The sequence below is a fragment of the Dendrobium catenatum genome, unplaced genomic scaffold (genome assembly GCF_001605985.2).
Source record: "Dendrobium catenatum unplaced genomic scaffold, ASM160598v2 fragScaff_scaffold_156, whole genome shotgun sequence".
In the NCBI taxonomy this organism is placed as follows: Eukaryota; Viridiplantae; Streptophyta; class Magnoliopsida; order Asparagales; family Orchidaceae; genus Dendrobium; species Dendrobium catenatum.
In genome coordinates, this window is record NW_021318618.1 from 10,358,022 (window position 1) to 10,366,120 (window position 8,099).

Sequence of the window (8,099 nt, forward strand, 5' to 3'; positions counted from 1 at the left end):
GGTAAATTTTTTTTTTAGACATCGATCAGGATGATCCATTACATCTTCTAGTACGATTAAACACAATTATGCCAAAACTAATCTGCTAATTAAGGAAAACAATTAAGGCTTGATTCATATGATAACATCATCCTGGAAGATTGCATAATCATCCAGGACGTTCAGTTCAAAAACTCTTGCCTGCTTCAGGAGGAAGCAAAAAGAGTTGGGTTCTCTACCTCGCCGGGGTTAGCGAAAAGGAGGTTTTGTAAGGGCTTCTCCGCCTTGCTGTGGGAGAAAAAGGAGAGTCACGTTTTTAGTGCAATACCCAGAAGGCACCTCCAGGGAGTGGACATAGGTCGAGTTGACCGAACCACTATAAAAATCTCTATGTTCTTTTCTTACTAAGTTCCGCATTTATTTTTCTGCACGTTGATTTCTTTGTGGTGATATTGGTTTTATTTTTTATTTATGCTTTGCTTAAGAAAGTTTTTTAAAATACCAATTCACCCCCCCCCCCCCCCCCCCCCCCCCCTCTTGGTTAGCCTCGGGCTAGTTCTTAAGGGCTTAACATCCCCAACGAACTTTCAAGGATAACTTTGATCAAATATGTCATCCTTGCTATTCCAAACGACTACATCACTCATTCCTTGGTTCCTGTTCGAGTGCTTAAAGATGTAGACAAAATGTGCAGGGGCTTTCTATGGAACTACTCTCTTAGAGCTAGACTATCTTGGAGATATTTGCATAACAAAGGTTCTCTCATTCATAGAGTTTTTTCCCCAAGTATGGTACCAAATTTGGAGCATCAGAGATTAAGAAAAATTCTTCTTCTTCTTGGAAAATTTTATGTAATGGGGGTAAAACACTAGATCCTTTCCTCAAATGGAAGATAGCAAATGGTATTTCCATTAACGTATTCAAGGACAAATGGATACTGGATAGAAGAATAGATGAATGGCCAACATTTGTAGCTCCACAAGGTGATGAGGAGATTAAGCTGGACAGATTCATTAAAGGAAAAATCTGGAAAGAGGAAGACCTGAAGCAGGTATTTGGAGGGGAGCTTGTGGATCTTATCCTAAAGATCAATATTAATCTGAACCAGATAGATCCTGATAGAGATCTCATTTATCAGGGCTCAGGGATGTCTATACCTGGGATGATCATCGGATATCATCAGCAAAATGATTACACGGTATATGGTTGGATTAAAAAGGCAAAAGTTATTCAACGAGTACAAGTATTTTGTTGGAGATTATTTAAAAATGCTCTGCCAACATATCAATTCCTAGCACATAGAATGTTGCAGGTAGATGACATTTGTCCGAGATGCTTAGCTGGAATAGAGGACGTGGAACATATTCTAGTCAAATGCATTAAAACAAAGGAGGTGGTGTTAATTCTGAACAAATGGGGATTTGTCTTGCCTGAGATTGGAAGCTTTATTGGATTGCTGCTATTGGTTACAAATACTACAAAGCATAATGGTATGATTCTAAATCTATTTTATAATGTTGTGTACTTATCTTGGAAGGCTAGAAATAGATTGATACACGATGGGATAAGTGAAAAAGAAAAAGATCTAAAAGCAACATTAACCGAAGAAGACATATATAGGAATTTGCGTTAATGTGTATAGATTCAATAGTTTCTCGTGATGTATGATCTCAATGAGGGGGGAGGTTGCATTTCAAATCAACTAACAAAATGATAAATGGGGAATCTGAGAAAAACAAAGAGGATCTTGTAGAGTTTGATATAAGAATTTATCTTTACACAAATGATCCCAATGAAGAGATATGCGACATTCAACATTATTGGAGAAAAAAATTTTCTCTTTAGCAAGCACAGTAGTTGTACAAATACATTTCCAAATAGGGGAAGGGGCCTGAGAAATTGGTTTCCATGGAGAAGAGAATCTAGAAATAAACCACAATGATAGGGGGTATAGGTGTTATACATCATGCTAATCAAGAAGTAGTTGAAAGAAAACTGTAGAGCTAGAATAGTAGGGATGCCCAGCTTCCCTCCCCCCCCCCCAAAGGTCCATAGGTTTGCATATTTTTTCAACAAAATAAGGTGCAATATTTTGGTTTGAAATACATCAAAATAGAGGAATTTTGAACACATTCTCCCATTTAACTTAGTTGCAACCTTTGATAATATGGAACCCTTAATCTCGTAAAGAATGGTGTTCCAAATGGTGTATTTTTAAAATAAAGTCTACCAGCAAAAGAGATAAGTTTGTCTATCAAGCCAAAAAGATTATTAATAATCTTCTCCAAGGAAAGAGATAAAGTAGAGATGTGAAGCCTCTTGGGAGAAATAAGGAGACCAAAGTAAGAAATGAGGGGAGAAGTTTCATAAATTATGGGAACATCACATAACTGCAAAGTATTTGTAATGTTGGGGGAAATAATGAGAGAAATTTCCCATAGTTGATATAAAGCTCCTAGAAATCGATAAATTTCTTGAGAATGCTCATTGGGGTTTTGCAGTTAGGGTTTGCTGCCTACCCAAAAATTAACAAATCATCATCATAAAGAAGATACCAAATCTTGAATTCCTCCAAATAAAAACCATGAAACCCATATGAAGGAGAGTTAATGCCAGGAGAAGGCATCCATAAGGAACACAATAGAAATGGGCTGAGTGAGCAGGCATCCTTGTCATAGATAAGATTGGAAGGAAAAAAATCCCTTAAGAGAGCCTTAAAAACAAATGAAAAAAGTGACATTGGAAATGCAAGCGTTGATCCACTTTATAAAAATATGTAAGGGAATCCTTTTTGATGCATCCTAACAAATAGGAAATCTATTAACACGATGTCAAAAGCCTTTCTAATATCCCATTTGGTGCATAGAGATTTTATTTTTCAGTTTTTCATAAAGAGTCCTAAGATTTGAAAAGCAAGAATGGAACTGTCTATGGAGATACGATGTTGGATAAAGCCCGCTTGGCTTGCATGAATAATTTTAGGCACAATTGGTTTCATTCTCGTGGCCAAGAGCTTGGTGATGATATTATAAAAAGTGTTACATAATAAGATTGGTCTAAAATCAGTAATAAAGTTTCTTTGAGTTTTCTTAGGGATTAAGACTATAGTAGTTTATTTAACAACTCTTGGTAAGTATCCTTTATAGAAAAAGGATTTTAAAAATTTACAAATGAGAGGCTCAATAAAATACCAACTTTTCTTATAAAAGTAAAAAAGTAAACCCATATGGACCTGGAGAAAAATTTGAGGAATGGTGCTCCCCAGAGGAATGACATTAACATCAGGGAGGGATGGTGGAAGGGGATTGAATAGGTTCTGGAAATACTATATAATGCACACAGTAATAGAGAGACGGACAGTGCTACCAACTCTCAAAGTAGAAAGGAGAGCATTTGAGTTATTGAACTTTCTTGTACAAATTTTAGAATAAAGAAATTTAAGTTTATCATCCCTACTTTCAAGCCACTTGACTGTATATCTTTGAATTATACAAAAAGTCCAAGAAGCTGTGTAATCAACAAGTTGATTAGAAATGTTCTCGAGTCTGTCACAAAATAAGGGATTTGAAGGATCCAAATTAATCTTACTCTGAATATCAGCTTGAATAGAAAGAAGTTCATTAAATCTAACCCCAAGATAGTTAAAAGAAGCACCCTTCATAATTATTACCCACCCTCCGAGATTCTTAAGGGAGGATTATTAGTGAACAATCAATTTACCTTAGATAGGAGTGAAGAAAACATCTAGCAAAATTGCTAAAAACTCATCAAGCTTATGCCAATAATTTTTATATAAGAATTAATGAGCGATGACCACTGGAGAAACAAAGTATAAAACTAAAGGCTAATGATCTAAACATTAGTAAGGAAAAACTTTATAATAAGAGTACAAGAAGCACTCCAATGAAGCTTCTTTAACCAAGGCTCCATCTAACTTAAGATTAATGCAATTGGACTCCCGTTGGATAAACTACATGAAGAAGTTAACCAAACAAGTAAGCTATAAGAGTTGAGTATCAAAATTCATGGAGTCGATGTAACCGAATATGCTACAATGAAACTCATTTCATGTAACTTTTTCATATTGAGATCTACAGTAGTTGAAATCCCCAACAATGGTCCACATTTATGCATTTAAGGGATTCAAGTTTCTAATTTGATTCCAAAGGTAAAGCCTATCCTACATAGAGTTTGAAGCATAAAATATCAAACGAAAAAAAGGAGTTTGAGGTCCAAAAGTTACAAAGCTTGAGATCATTTGGCTAGGGGTGAAGGTAGGAAAAAACTTCACTTTATTTGTGTTACATTTGATCCAGATTCTGCCTAAATTAGAAAGGTCAAAATTATGGTAGTCATCTTCAATTTGAAAAATGTCATGTGTGGAGCGAAGATAGGGATCATAGAGTGGAGATATATGAATTTTGTTTTAAAAAATGCATAACATAACTAAATCAAGATTGTAAACAAGTTTTCTATAGTATTAAACTTTTTCAAAGCTGTTGAAACCCCTAACATTCCAAACCACAAAGGTGGGAATAATCATTGGGGTTTGGATTGGGGTTTATAGGGCTTTTTACCATCATTAGCCCTAGTTTTTTTTTCTTGATTTGGTAAGTAAAGGAGGTGGAAAGTTTTTCCATTTTACCTACCAAGAAGGCAAAGTTTGTCTTATCTAAATAAGAGTCATAAACATTAGAAGAAGTAAAAAAATAACCCATGTGAACATTCAAGGCAATGTCAGAAGAAGTTGAGATGACTTATTTGGGGCAATATAATGAGAAATAAATTGATCTATATTTGACATTGTATGAGATGAAGAATCCTCAGCATAATCTGATAAGTTAAAAAATTTTTTTGGGGAATGGATCTTTCTAGCAGCCTTTATAAGGGAGAACCCTATATAGGAGATTTAGGGAGATAATCATCAGTTGTGAATTGAGATTGGGGATGTAGGATAGTGGGAGGGATTGTGGGTTAGCAATTATGGTTGGGAAGGGATGGCTACCTAAGATATGATCCTAGGCATGAGGGAAGGTTGAGGGGGTGATTAGTGATATGCTTATGGATGGAGCTCCTGCCATGGTGAGGGAGAGAAGAAAGAGGAGGTTTGATTTGAGTTTTTGACTAGCACAAGAATGGTGGGTGGGAAAGGGAGTTACAAAACTCACACTTAGAGGGTTTCCATTCATATTAGATTTTAAGAGAAAGTATTTCCAATGATTGAGATGGGTATAACATATAGGAATCTTACTTCCGACAAGAATTGGATACCAAATCAAGCATATATGTGGTGTATGGGTATCCACATCTAGAAGGACGCCAATTTTACTACCAATCATAGAGATACCATCAGAGGACCAGCAGCAAAGTGGGAGGTCCAAAATTTTTACCCAAATAAGAATGGTGATGAAGTCCTCTCTAATAGGCCAAAATGCAAATTCCATTTCTAGAGTATAAAATGATTATAATGAAAATCTAGGACCCTTTTGACAAGAACTTATTGAAATCCTCTCGGTGAGAGAACTTGAGGAAGAAGAATCCATCTGAGAGGGTAAAAAGTTGTAGAGAGCCTTTTAGTTTCCATGCCTTTTTGGATAGCATGGAACAATGCCTCATAATAAGGATGTTTTCCTATCAAATTTCCAACCTAGGAACGCACCTATTTTTCCATAATGGGATCAATGTTTTTTGAGGAGAAAGGGATGACAACATCAGCGGTAGAGATGAAGGTAAAATAAAGATCATTAGAGATGGGAGTATCTGTGGTTATAATGCCAGCCCAATCACGAGGGGTAAGATTAAGGCGAGAATATCTCAGGACTGTGTTGAGAAAGGGAAGAAAATTAGATCAGGATGCAGGGGATTGGAGACCCTATAAAGAGGGATTCACCTCAGTCAGTGCCTAAGGTAAGAAGTGGAAAGGAGGTAAGGGCTCGCAAGGAAGGTGGGGGTGGGGAGGGGAGGAAGCTAGGCTTCGACTATCATTCATTAAAATTTTGTTATGTTAACCTTGTTTGTTTATATTTGAATATACTCATTAGGAATAATTTTTGGTAATAATACGAAAGAACTGAAGAAAACAAATGACTAAAAAGAAATAAACAATATATAAACTTATAAATAAAGTTTTAAACCTAGAAAACTCACAGAAAAAATGCTTGAATTTGTTTGAATAAGGTTTGCACATATTTTGAATGCAGTTTAAACATGACTCAAAATTGTTTGAACTATACCCTATTATTTTATGCTTTCTATCTCTTATGAAATAGACTCCATTAAGTTGATTTCCTATGAATGCAATTGTTAAGTCTAATCATACTCATAAAGAAGCATAAAACTATTTGGGTCAAATGTAGAGTATTATGTGAAGTAAATAAAGTTGTTTGAAAGTTTGATACTTTTGACCATCTTAGAATGGCCAAGGAAAGTATAGATTTAATAAAGAAGAGCTAATACATTCTTCAATTTATAATCTTAAAAATGTGAAGGTAGATTTATAAGTTTTAAAGTAATATAGATGAGCATCATAAGTACTCTACTAAATGGTAATATATTATCTTTGTACATCCATATATGTGGTTCAAGACCAGTCAAACACGTTTAATTAAGGCAATAGGGTATGATGAGCACACCATTGCTCACCAAGTCAACAAAAATAACAAGTTCTCCACTACTTAATAACTTAGCAAAAAAAGTGAACTCGCTAATTTGACTAAGGACAAAAATTTATTATTTCATTAAAGAGCTTGCAAAGCTCTAACTCGACCCAATGAACTAAAAGATAAATTCACTCATAACCTAGCCACATCGTACTAATACTTCACTGACATAATAGTGTTATGTTCTAAGTCAACAACATTTGACACTTACAACCCCAACAACAATTTTAAAATTGCACAATAACAATGATCTTAAAAAAGAAAATCATAATTAACAAATGGATTCTCTAAAGTGATCATGAAGATTGTATGACTGAAGAAGGTCAAAATTATGCACCTTAAACAATATAAAGGGAGACCATAACCCATTAATCATGTAGTGGTCTTTTAGTTGATTACCTCTTGATTAAGCCTCAATGTGCTTAAAATGTTGTATGCTCTTCACTAGGTATATAACAATTACCCCTGGTGGTTCTCATAACCTTTGACATGAACAACAAGCTCTTTTACCAAAATTAAAGAAAATAATTAATAGTTCAATTTACGAGTAGACACAGACCAATGAAGAACTCAAAGGCCTTACCAAGGTGTGAAATAGCTGGACGAGTTTTTATAAAACATCATCGTGAGGTTTCCAAAGAAATTGTATACTAAAAAAGACTTAAAGCCACTAGTTGCTAAAGCCTTTCTCACTCAATGGCTATGAGATGGACCTTTTTGCAATGTACATGATCGATAGTAGCCCAAAACATTACCTGAGTTGCTTTATTTTGAAAAATTTTACAAAATCTTTAAAGAAGATAAATAGACTATTACATTAGGTTACCAAAATATCTCCTCGTAGAGAGAAGCTCACATTGATCTCCTAGAAAAATAGAAAGGACATCAAAGAGTGATGAGATCAAATGGGAGGTGCTTCCTTAGCAAAATCCACCATAACAACAACAACTAGTGAAGAAACTATAGATAGAACGCCCTTTAGAAATCTGTAGAAAGATGATGCACCCACCTACTCACTAATACTCAGCCACTACTACCTTTGAGGGTCTTAATAATTAAGCTCATAGAGGCAATCCATAATTAACATTACTTTAAGAGGACTCTTCCTAAAAATATGGCTCTCAAATCAAAGATCCATGATAGTATTAAGCCTTGAGTGAAGGATAGAACCACGCCATAAAAGGCTACAAACATCTTTAAAATTTAGTGGAGGACCTCATTAAGGTCAAAAAATAGAAGAAGTTCATCCTAAAAGATATAGGGAGGAGGCTAAGGAAGGTGCCTATGGAAGTATGAATGCAAGATCATACACTAACCCAAGCCATCTAGATAGTCATAGTAGTGCCATGTATACCTAAGGGAGTGAAAGCAAAGGGTCCCCCCTAAACAAAATTTAAATGATTACAATCAAGGGAGGTAAACTCGGCCAACACATATTGGTACACCCATCATCTTCTTTAA